The sequence below is a fragment of the Meleagris gallopavo genome, chromosome 2 (assembly GCF_000146605.3).
Source record: "Meleagris gallopavo isolate NT-WF06-2002-E0010 breed Aviagen turkey brand Nicholas breeding stock chromosome 2, Turkey_5.1, whole genome shotgun sequence".
In the NCBI taxonomy this organism is placed as follows: Eukaryota; Metazoa; Chordata; class Aves; order Galliformes; family Phasianidae; genus Meleagris; species Meleagris gallopavo.
In genome coordinates this window covers 85642781-85655770 of record NC_015012.2, presented here as the reverse complement: position 1 = coordinate 85655770, position 12990 = coordinate 85642781, and the positions used below count along the sequence as shown (strand labels likewise).

The window sequence follows — 12990 nt, the reverse complement described above, 5'->3', positions numbered from 1 at the left end:
TTTTAATTGCTCGTAATGTCTGACTATGAGATGTAGTGGCACTTACTGACGTGGTCTGGCAGTAGGGAAAATTAGCCAGTTGTTACTTGCTAAACATGTAGAAAGCGCAAACTCATACTATATCTGTGCTCAGGGTAACAAAGGAAAAACACTTCTACAACTGACACATAGACAAATGCATAAGTTGCATAATAAGAATTTGTGTGTTCCAATGGACAGCAAATAATAAACAAATACTTGCTATTGTTCCTTTCTATTACACAAGTATAGTTTGCAATTGAAGAACATGCTGCAATTTACAGAGGGTTTGAAGAAAATTCAAAATTTTAAACTGAAGATCGTTTTGTGAATTACACAAAAAGATGATCCATTTATATTAGTAAAAATAAAGTTGTGGGGTTATTTGGTTAACAGCTCTTTAGTCTCAGAATTATGACTGATATGTGAAACTATCTGTATACAAGCTTAGAAATGTCTAATATTAAAAATAAGGACAATTGATCATTGGTGCATATTACAAAATATTGTGAAGATCTGTACATCAGGGATACATGTTATATTTTGGAATGAAAATATGCCCAGACAGTGAAATTTTAAAGTTTACTCTACATGTGTCATAGTTGATTATTAGAATGGAGACTTCTTGTTTCTTATTTTGAATTTCGTATCTATTGCCTGCATTTGTCAGACCAAGATATCCTAAAAAAAAAAAGAAACTAAAAAGAACTTAGTAGTTCTGCATCAGAAACTCAGAAAAACAGTGGGTTGTTTGGTTTGTTAATATTAGCAGTCATAAATCTAGAATAATGACAGGAGATAACTTGTGCATGGTCTTATGAAACGTTTTTATATTTCATATACAAGTTTCTTAAGAAAATCCCATAAAAACCAGCTGTATAAAGATTTTTAAATGATGGAAAAATACTACTATTTTATATACCTTTGAACAAAAAGGAAACAATTCTAATTTCTAAAATGTAAAAGTTTCTGAAATAATATCAAATTTTTGAGCAAACAAGAACTGCAAAATATTCAACAGTTTAATATTAAAAAATCAGTATTTTGAAATATATATTACTATAGTTATTTTATTTTTAAAGACTTATCCTCTTTTGCTACAAATGGTCTAGAACTAGACAATGACTTTAGATTTTCCCAATATGGAAGATCACGACTTACTTCTTTATTCCAAATCATTTTGATGTCTCTTACAAACTTGATGGTACCATTTAAAACACGGTTAAATCTCAAATATATGTAAAACTATCAACTCAGCTTTCAAATCCATGTAGACTTACAGAGATTTATTGTTACTTTCCGTACACAGAGAAACTAACATTTTTAAGAGCTTCATCTAGTGCATTGGGGGTGTGGAGGATTGTTTTCAAACACAACAGCTGAAGTAAACACGCTACCCATGTTGTCTACCACCATTTTGCTATCCAGGGGCAATGTGATAAATCTTAATATTTACTGTGAAAACCATTACACTGGTTTGTAAGAAATGAGGATTTCTCTTGATAGTTACCCTCTGAGCTGAAATCCTCAAATTTAGAAATTATCCTAGTAAATAGTGCAAAGTGATGGAATCCCAAAACTTCAGTGGTAAATACTCACTGCTTCTAAATTTCTCTTGACAACAATAAAGATAGTAAAAAAATTGGTATAATAAAGTCTTCTTGTATATTCAGTCTTTAGATCTAGGTTCTATATCTTAAAATTAAAAATCCTGTTGTCATCTCTGGGCTGTCCATAATAATTTACACCTGATTAAAGCACAAATCAAAGACACAGCCAATCTCAATTTGGAAGTCAGTCTCTTCTATTCACTTCATAGGCTGGCATGAGATCTACAGAATAAGTTCTTTTTCTTCTTTCTATTTTCCTTTCTGTATATTTTTACAAGACCTTTTTAAGTATCTATCACAGTTGAACAAAAGAGCAATGAAAAGTAGGAATACTGTGAAAGATGGAAGTGGATAGCACATCCTAACATCTTTGAAGTGAAAATATCAAAACAACATTTTAACATCCTTTTAACAGGTCTAAAATATAGAATCATAGAATCTTAGAATCATAGAATTGCTCTGGCTGGGAAAGACCTTCAAGATCAAGTTCAACTGCAACTTAACCATACTACCCTAACTCTAACAACCCTCTGCTAAATCATGTCCCAGAGCACCACATCCAATCAGTTTTTAAACACATTCAGGGACTGTGACCCAATCACCTCCCTGGAAGCCTATTCCAATGCTTAACAATCCTTTCTGTAAAGAAGTTTTTCCTGATATTTAACCTAAACCTCCCCTGGCACAACTTGAGGCCGTATAGCAAGCATAGGCAATGTCGATCTCAGAAATAAAGCATGCTAATGGTGATTTTAATATTTTACTTTTTTCTAAAATTAAATATAATTTTTTTGAAGCTTCCATAAGAAAACTGCTGACAGTTATTCACTTTTCCTTTTAATTTATCAAAGCAGTCAATTAGAAATGACGGTTTTCTGAAGGTAGATAAAATAGGATTCTTTCTTTTCCCTAGGCATGAAGATGAGTAAATAGGGATATTTCTGGTAAAAAATGCTATATCCATAGAAGCATAGAACGGTTTGGGTTGGAAAGGACCTTAAGACCATCCAGTTTTAATCCCCTGCTATAGACAGGGACAACTCCCTCTAGACCAGGTTGCTCAAAGCCCCATCCAGCCTGGCATTGAATGTATCCAGAAAGGGGGCATTCACAACCTCGTTGGGCAACTTGTTCCAGGGTCTCACCACCCTCACCATAAAGAACTACTTTCTAGTATCCTAATATCTACTCTAAACCTATGCACATCCAGTTCAGAGGCATTTTCCCTCATCCTGTTGCTACACGTCCTTATAAAAAGTTCCTCCCCAGATTTTCTGTAGGCCCCCTTCAAGTACTGGAAGGCAGCTAAAAGGTCTTCCTGGAGCCTTCTCTTCTCCAGGCTGAAGAGCCCCAGTTCTTAATGCCCTTTCATCAACTTTCATTGACTGACACTCCAAAATCCTTCTCAAGGGCTACTCTCAAGTCATTCTTCTCTCATCCTGAATTTCTGCTTGGGATTGCCCTGATCCATGATGAGGTTCTAGATAAATACTGTTTACAGTCTGTGAAACTGAGATGCAGCCCTCAATCTCCTGGGGGAACTGCTAACTCTAAGCAGTTCATAAGAGAAAAAGTCTTCAATGATTCCCATGATGCAACTATTAGAAAAATATTTTACTGGCGCTTTAAGTAACAATTATTCAAATTATGTCTTTTATTAAAAGAAATGATGAATTCATCAGGTTAGGGAAGACTAAAACTAAATTTTAAAATATCCATAAATAATTACTAAAGAAAAAGTATTAATTTCTCTGTCTTTTAAATGTGCTCTCTTACAATATCTAAGATCCTCCAATAACCTTTTTATTTATGTTTGCACTACGTTGGAAAATTTACTCTTCTGCTGCTACTAAATCTACTACTATTACTTCTACAACCGTTATTTTTTCTCACTTTAGAAGAAAGCAAAACTAGTATTAAAAACAGTACTAAATTAATGTTAATTTGAGACAACTAACGTAAGTTCTTTACTGGTTGCATTTCTTTTCTGCCCTTTCTGTATGGTACAGTATAAGATGCAAAAATTAGAACACTAAATAAGTAGTTTATATGTTGTTCAATATAACAAAAATTTAAACTGCATTTTCAAGGTTTATATTTGATGTTCATTCTCTTTACTATAAGTTAGCATAATTGGTTAAACTGTCTAACCAGAAAAAAAGTGTTGGTTTTTGTTTTTGTTTTTTTTTTTCCCAGCAAATTCTCTGGAATATTTCCAAGATTGCTACATATCATATCCAAACTTCTTGTTCTTTAATTACTTCTCCAAAACATTTGAGATAAAGTGCAACATAGTATTATCTAGGCACAGTCCTTTGTAGAAAACACATTAAGTCCAAACACTGTCCTTCTGTGCACACATTACAAAAAAAGGTGACCATCAATAAACACATTATTTAAATTCAATTTTGCATTCTCTTAGAGTGAAAGAAGTAACTGATGCATTCTGTGTGCTAAGTAAATAAACATACAAAGGGCCAAGGTATTTTCTTAACATTACTATAAGAATAGTTAATTGATGGGTTTACTCTGAACCAATGCATACAACAACATTGGTTTTAGTAGAAGAGCCATGCAAGTGAGGGGTAACTGGACAATTGATAGTACAGAATCAGGTAGAATTTTCTGGGGGAGCATGCCCACTTTGGAGAGTTTTGTTGGGAAAAAAAACAAAACCATGTTATTAAATGCTATGCTGTTATGTTCTGTATTTTAATAGAAGTTTTCAAAATATTCTTGTCTCAAATACATTCCCAGAATTTTTATATTCTAAAATTCTATCATTACTTAAAAAAAAAAAAAAAAGACCAACAATGATTGATGAGATTGTTAAACTTGCTGGAAAGTTGGAGTAAGTGACAATCTTTCATCCTCATTTAAGGCCACTACTCATGCCAGTGTAACTTTGATATACCAGGACTGTTCGTCTTTGTGATTTGCCCAGAATTGAATTATATTACTTCTTCATATTTGCAACTTTTCTTCACATTTATATGCATACACACATTCACATCAAAATTTTCTTCATTAATCTCTTTCCTTATTATGTCTGTTAACGTAGATGTCCATAGTATTATATTAGTCAAGCCCAGCTTCATCTTTAGAATTTTTTGTGGGCAAAGAAAGGTAGTATAATAATTTTTGAGAATCAATGTGACTGCAAGCAGATTTTGAATTTTGAGTAGGGCTGTATGGCAAAAACGGGAAAAAGGCTTTAATCTCAATTTTGAGAAGATAATATCTGTGGATTTTGTCTTACTGGGATGATACACTTCAGTCTGACAGTAAAGGAGTAGATACTGTGTAAAGGGAAGAAAAAAACTGAGTCATAAATAGCTCTAAGAAAAGCTTCTAACATTTCCCGAATATACTGACATAAGCGGTTTCAGTGTTAGAATATATTTTCCCCAACTCTATTGTCAAGGACTTTGCTAGAAAACTAGGCCAAATACATAGATATTTTAGAACAATGCAATTGCACTACTAGAAAGAAATTTTAGGCTCATATCGAATCCCCAGGATTTGACAGCCTGTTTAGAAAGATAGTAATATTAGTGGTATTTTGCAGGTAAGCAATCCAGGCTTCCTCTTAATGTATTTAAACTTTGTTCATATGCTTAATTTTAAAAATTTAGTGCTTTTCATGTTATCATAAATGTGGTAGAAAATTATACTGTAGGTCACAGTGCTTCCTTAAGACAGTTTGTCACTCTAATGTTCCTGTCAGTTTGTGATGTGCTATGAATTAAGACTTTATACTTCTTCAGCATGGTAGGCTGTAAATTAACAGGTGCAAAGAAAGCAATAGTGTTCTGTGAATTAGGCATCAATTCACTGCTTCTGTACTTCTCACTTTATACACTGTTCACAGGCTGACATCGTTAGCAGCTAAGTGGTCTCTGCTTCTATACAGATAACACAAGCAAGAGATATTAGTTTACAGTCATTACTTTATTAGTACAGTCAGTAGCATTAAATTAACCTACCACCCATTCTTAGGGTAAAAGACTTCGCAAAAGTATCTAAATACTTTTATCCATACAGTTATATATGTGTATATTATTCAGGGTAAAAGGAGGTGATTGTCCCTCCCAGCACAAGAAGGGTATAGAGCTGTCAGTGGGTCAGGAGGAGGACCACAAAGATGATCAGAGGGCTGCAGCACCCCTTTTACAAAGAAAGGTTGAGGGAGCTGGGCTTGCTTAACCTGGAAAAGACAAGTCTCAGGGGAGACATCATTGTGGCCCTCCATTACTTAAAGAAAGCTTACCAGGAGGAGAAAGAATTTTTTCGTAGTCCAATAGTGATGGGACAAAAGGGAATGATTTTAAAGTAAAAGGGGACAGATTTAGATTAGGTGTTAGGAGAAAATTCTTTACTGAGAGAGTAGTAAGGCTCTGGCATAGGTTGCCCAGAGAAGCTGTGGATGCCCCATTCCTGGAGGTGTTCAAGGCCAGGCTGGATGAGTTCCTTGGCAGGCTAGTGGATGGCAACTTTGCCTATGTCACGGCAGAGGGCACTAGATGAACACCCTTCCAGCCAACATTCTATAATTCTATGATTACAAGAGAGAAAATAATGCATTTAAGATTTGTTTTCTTTAAACACAAACATCAGACTTTTCTCAAGATTTCTATTATATATTACCTAATTGGGCCTTAACAAAAATTCTTTTAACATTTTTCTTTTAGATCCGATTATTTCAATCAACCTGAATCTCTGAACACAAGATCAAAACATAATCCAAAGGAAAGATGTTATCCAAAAGTAAGTTAGCATTTTCTTACATCACTACCCAAAGATTAGAAGACTTGGATATGTATTTCAGCACTTGCCATCACTATGTGGGCCACTACCTTTTGAAAAAAAACACACAGAATGCTAGTAAGGCTACCATATTTGTAACAAAAAAGAAGATGATCAGCCAGGCTCCACTGCTGTCCTACACAGGAGATGAAAACGTACCAAGATAGTCCTGTTTTGAAGGAAAAGAAAAGATGCCTACCATGCAAATATGGTAACATCAGTGATGGTGGTTTTCCTAAGAGTTTGAGGTGTTTTAGTTCACTCTGTGCAGGTGGTAGTGGTGACCTGAGTACATCTCTCAGGCACATTTGGAATGACACACTGTAAAATCTGGTCTGACTTACAGCTCAAAATTCTCACCATGGCTACTCTGAAGATCAAAATTCCCAGACAGAAACCAAACACACTCTACCATTCAGAAGATGCTTCCAGAACTTTACCAGCTCCTTAAAATCTGTCAAGCTATCCTCCAATCCACCCAAAGGAAATTCTTTATATCTTAGATTCACTGTCTCTCCAGCTCAAAGACCTGACTGCCTCCATGATCTAATTTCTTGCAGTGCAGTACCAGCAACTCAGAGATCACATACAAACTCAAACGATACATTTCTGCTTATTTGTTAAACTTTATCATATTCTTTGGCTTTGTCTTCACTATGTAATTAGAATCTGAATCTGCCTCACTATGACCAGCAAAGCTCATCTCCTTATAAGATATATTTAATACAATAGCAAGAAAACCATATACCAGCATCTCCAACAATATATATATATATGACCAGGCAGAGTTTCAGCAAAGTTCCATGGTGAAAAACAAGGATGACTGGTATCATGACTCTAAACAGGCAAAAATAAATAAATTATTACAAATAAATAATTTAATAGTTTTCTAAAGTGAAAAGTTTGGGATCTAATTGCTTCCATCTCATTGCATGGTCATGGCACTGTCTTTTGCATTTGATGGAAAAGGAAAAGAAAATAAAAAGAGCCTTATATTGTCAAGGGCATATAACAACAACTTTATTGAGAGTGCACACCTTTTCACAGTAAACCAATAGATGGTGCTCTTCAGCTGTATAATCATGTAATTCTGAAATAATCAGTTCATATATAGTTGTCTATTAAAAAGGTGATTTACACAACTCAATATTCTCATGCAAGAGGTAAGACTAAGATAGATTTCTAGAAACAAAAGAAATAAACAGATTTGAATGCTACTGATTAGAATAATATCTAAAAGCTTGTACTGGTATATGTAAGTACACAAATTTATCTAAGAAACACAAATTGCCGTTATGACTCAATTGCATTAAGAATTAATTCGTTAGCACAGAACCAGGAAGAGTGTTTGAGATAACTACAGTTACTTATGTCAAAATGTATGCCAAGAATATAGCAATTCATTATTGTTGCTTCCAAAACACTCTCACATTCACATAAATTTCCGTGGTCTTTCACTAGGGTATTGAGGTGATTTATAAGGAAGTCCAAATAATTCTAAATATATTTTAAAATAGTATTAAGAAATTTATTTGAATAAAATTAAATATGAAGTACAGCTTGTTCTCTTCTATTGGCAAAAAATGGAAAAAAAAAGAAAAAGATAATAATTGTAGATATAAATGGAACCAGTCAGATAATGTTTGTATTGTATACTAAAGTAGAAAATAATAAGAACAAGATATGTTCAATATCAAGATTTCAAGTTGAAAAGTAGTAATAGCAGAATTATTCTTATCATCATAATTGCCTTTTGTTCATATTGTAATGCTATATATTTTTTTTTCAAATGTGTTTTTAATTTTGCATAAGTTATGGCAAAAACACATACTTGAAAGAAAAAGCCCGAATCTGACTTATCTACAGCCATGTGAATTGCTCAGCTTTACCTCACCTGAAAATAGCTGAATAGTCCAAATCAATATATATTTGCATCTATAACAACGTTGAGGGGCAGTCTTTGGGAAGACTCACAAAAAGATTTTCAAAAGAATGGTTTCCCCAAGATATACGTTATTGATTTTACATCAAAGCATATCATGTTCATTCTGGACTTCTAGATTCTTCTTAATGCCATCTCTAGATCCAACCTTGTTTTAATTTTAAATACAACATAATTTTAGCTGAAACATAAAGAGACATATCTGGAGCCACTTAAAATGAGATTTAATGTAGAAAAATTATGTGAATAAAAAAAATTATTTCACTTCTAATAATTCATCACAGGAGGTCTTTAGAATCTTTAAAAATCCAGACATTTGGTGGACTTTGAGATGGACTCCAGACAGAAGGTTTTCCGATAAGCTCCCAGAAGTACTGTTCTTGGTATTGGGAAAAAGAGAGTACCAACTCCAGATAAACATATCTTACATCTTAGGTTTCTCTGTGTAATAACAGATTAACCAACTGATTCAAATTCAGAAAGGTTTCTTCCATCTACAGTGTAACTAATAATAATTTTACTTCCCTTACAAACTAGAAAATGTACTCTACCTGATCATATTCACTTTGCAAGCACTAGTACACATTTTTTTAAGCCCACTGACACTCATATTGATTCAAAGAAGAAATAAAAAAATACATCTATATATGAACATCCATTCAAGACCCAGATCTACATAACTGCCCCTTACTTAGACAAAAAATGTCAATAACTTTGGACACTCTAATTGTATCGTGGACATAAAATGAATAGTGATGTGATGTTACTTGAATCTTTTATAAACTAATATCATTAGGATGGACTGCATGCATAGTTTTCAAATAATCCTTTGTAAGTAAGAAAAAATAAAAAATCCCTTTCTCCTTTTCAATGCATTGAGAAACAAACCTACAAACAGCTAGATAAAATTAAAACTGACTAAACATCTTAAAGAAGGTTTAGAAACATGTGAGGCATAGAAAAAATATAATAGAATGGACTGGACTGGAACAGAATATGATAGAATATCTCATATACAGATTTTATATACACATAAGATTATTTTTTCTCAGCATGTAGTTTCTATTTGTTCTAGCATTTCCATCACTTTACTTAATTGTTTCTAAAAGGTTAATTCAGTTTCTCCTGTAATTGTCATGGAACCATTTATAATATTGTTGATATTTCTGGAGACAGGAGGTTAATCTAGAGCTACGGCACCGTACACTAAAATCACTAGAGAATCACCATCTGAAATTATTTTCTTTATTCTTATTCTCTTTCTAAGTTTTCCAGTACTAACATATCTGTGTTTCTGGGCTTTTTAGTAGGAAAATATTTGGCTTATTCTTCAGCAAATATTCCTTTAAGGAAAAGAACCATCATAATTACCACATTGCACTAATGGCATACATGTCTTCTAACACAGAATTACTGCAGAAATCTGTTGACATGGTGCCAGATACAATAAAAGGCAACAATTAAACATTTTAGGGTGACACACCTTTAGACCATTAGTCTTATGTATGGAATAATTTCACATCTGAGCACAGCTGATTTTAGTAGATTACAGCACGCACTACATTTAGCATGGCTCCAATGTCACTATGGTAACCGTTCTAGTTTAAATATAGCTGAATGTGTAGCATCATTACAATTTATCCAATAATCCTTTAAACATTTCTTATAAAACTTCCCATAGCTTCTTCAAACTTTTAGTAGTGACCACAGGAACATATCATAAATTCCACATTTTTCTTTTTGTAATAAGATTAAGCATGCTAATAAAAATATCTGCAAACAAAACAAAACAAAACAAAACTAAAAAACAGAAAAAATGTTCAGATTAAACTCTAGGAGAAAGAAGATTCTTATGATCTTTTTGATTTCAAGCACTACTAGTGATCAATACCATACAAGATCAATGCAAAATATGTATCCTTTGCTTTGTAAATATTCTTCTGTATCACCTATTCTGAGAAATCTTCTGGGGAATGGATATGTATATGTAAATGTCTGTAAACTACACAACCATAAAAACATAGAATATAAAACAATTCCTATATTTATATGTTAAAGTTCAGTAGCCAGTGAATTTCTTGGAATACAGCTGCAAATATATACTCATGTAGCTATTAGAGCCTATCACATAAAACCAAATGGACAGATTTTTATGTCCTGTAATAAGATTCCATTAGCTCTTTTCTTTCCAGATTTCAGCATCTACTCCTCAGAACCCACAATAATAAAACATCAGAACTGATGAATGTTGTGCATGTTTCTGCCTGACAGTGAGGCAAATGGGGTATTTACACATTGTATTTCAGAAAGCAAAATATGAACACTTAATTTATACAAAGCTATTTCAGTGGCTGCTGTTATACAACTTGTAGTCCCATGGAAAAATGAGAGAGTAATTTTATGACAAAATCCAGTAGTATCCTCAGAGCAAAGCTTGCTAAGCATGCACATTTTCATTTGACAAGTTTTTTTTAACACATCAGATGCTACCTAGAATTTCACAAAATATATTTCATTGCTTAGCACATTATGCCATAAAAATAAAAGTGAGATTCATCAGATCTCCAGAAAGAGCATTCTGAAGATAATATCCATCGGCCACATGTGAGCAGCAGGTCTGTGGTGGTTTTAGTTGTTTTTATTTATTTATTTATTTATTTATTTATTTATTTATTTACCAAGGCTACACTTTATAGCAATATACCAAACACAAGACATTCTTCTCAGAGATTAAAACAATATAAAGCCTCTATATGTTGCTTGCAGAAAAATCCTAATACAAACTGTTCTGTAATTTAATCAGTTAAAATAACTCATATGAAGAACTATCATCTTTTACTTGGTACAGAGAAAGAAGTTCGAGTATTACAATTGCTAATCCTGAATTAATTAAGCACTAATATCGGTAAGCCCTAACATTCCTAAGCCAAATTTTTTAACAAGTCAACAAAAAATAAAAATTTATGAAAGCATGAGTACAGAAATAGAACTGATTTACAGCCTGTATAGAATAAGATGACATCTATTTGCTCTCTATTTGTTCCTGTTTTTCTATGAGGCTGAATTTTGCTCAAAAAGTACAATATCACGATAAACCAACCATTCAAGGTACAGCATCTGCTAACATGCTTGTACCAAGTTCAAATGTAGAACAGCAATGAATGCTCACTGCTAAGACACTTTACCAATATAACAAGAGGAAAATGAAGATTTGGAAAGCACTGGAAACAGATTACTTTATTGTTTTCAGCCCTGGAGGATGAAAAGACACCAAAGGAAAATATCTAACAAAATGGTTATTACCCACAGATTGAAAGCACAGCTGCCCTTAAATATCTTTTAAAAACACCAACAAAGGAAAACAGAAACATGGATCTTTACAAAAGCTCTCACTTACCATATTGAAGGTGCTTCTGTTCCACTGATTTCTAAGAAGTCATATCCTTCTTCCAACTGGAAGTCAGTAAAAATCAAAGCAATTGTATCTCCTGGTTCAGCCAATATGGTCCAGGTGCAATCAGCATTATTTTCATACTCTGAAGGGAAGTGAGGACTTGAAATAGTTCCACTTGTCCCTCGTAGTGTCCCTCCACATGCTCCTTCAGCTGATGAACAGAATAGCAATTACTAATGCAACTGCATTTTTAATAAGTGAAGCATCACCCTGTTTCTGACATACTGAACCAAGCTTTTTTCTGCTGTGCATGCAGCACCCCCAAATATATACATACAGAGAAAAAAAATATCTCTTTCTGAACAAAACAAAATTTTCTGGCATTACATCAACAGATTTTTGGTTTCTGTTCTTTTTTGTTTGATTGATTGATTTTATTTATTTATTTATTTTCCTTCTTTTCTTTAGCTACAGGACAAACAAGGAAAAATTCAGCAGAGACATCTAGTACAAGCTGATTTGAAGAAACCATAGTTTGGTCCTATGAAAGTATCCACAGAAGTAACTTAAGAAATATCTGAGCAGAGAATCACAAAAATTCATTTTGGCTCCATGGTATGGATTTAAAAATAATTCTAATGTTCTATTTAATTTCTTGGAATTGTAAAGAACTGTAGAAAAAAATATTCCTATAGATTAAAAATCTCTCCTAATCTAGGAAGCTTTAATAAAATCACATAATTCATTCTACAGTTATTTGTTATGAATTGGGATGTTTACAGATGGCAAATTTTGAATGTTTTGTTTCCAGATGAACTTTCTAAGGTTCACATATCAACAGCTAATAATACTAGTAATACTTTTTCTATTTTATGGTTATTAACTAAATTTTAAAAATACGGAGCATAATAATCTTTCGTTCAGTCTAGAATGTTGTTCAATATGCTAACAAAACAGAAATTGATTAGATTTTTTGTACTTTTGCTTTTCCCCTAAGATTTTATTGAAAGCTTTGAAAATATTCTGAGTGTTACTAACACTGAGCATTAAAACACAATTAAAAACAAATAGATTTAAAAAAAATTACACATAACCTATGCAATTCATAGATATAAAAAGTTAAAAATTCATCAAGTAGCTTTCAGTGTGTTACAATGTGGCTATGGAAGCTATAGCAACAGCAATTAAAATATTTCTGCATTGGTGAATGATAGAAGATA

The 12990-nt window shown here is 33.0% G+C and overlaps 1 long non-coding RNA gene across 1 annotated transcript; it reads right to left on the bottom strand.

Annotated features, from left to right (window-relative positions):
* On the bottom strand, positions 1-11977 carry LOC109366477. The gene is made up of 2 exons (XR_002112803.1): positions 11774-11977; positions 1-699 (listed from the first exon to the last, which is right to left on the bottom strand). It is a non-coding gene; the product is annotated as an uncharacterized LOC109366477 (long non-coding RNA).
* Between the last annotated feature and the right edge of the window lie 1013 nt (positions 11978-12990).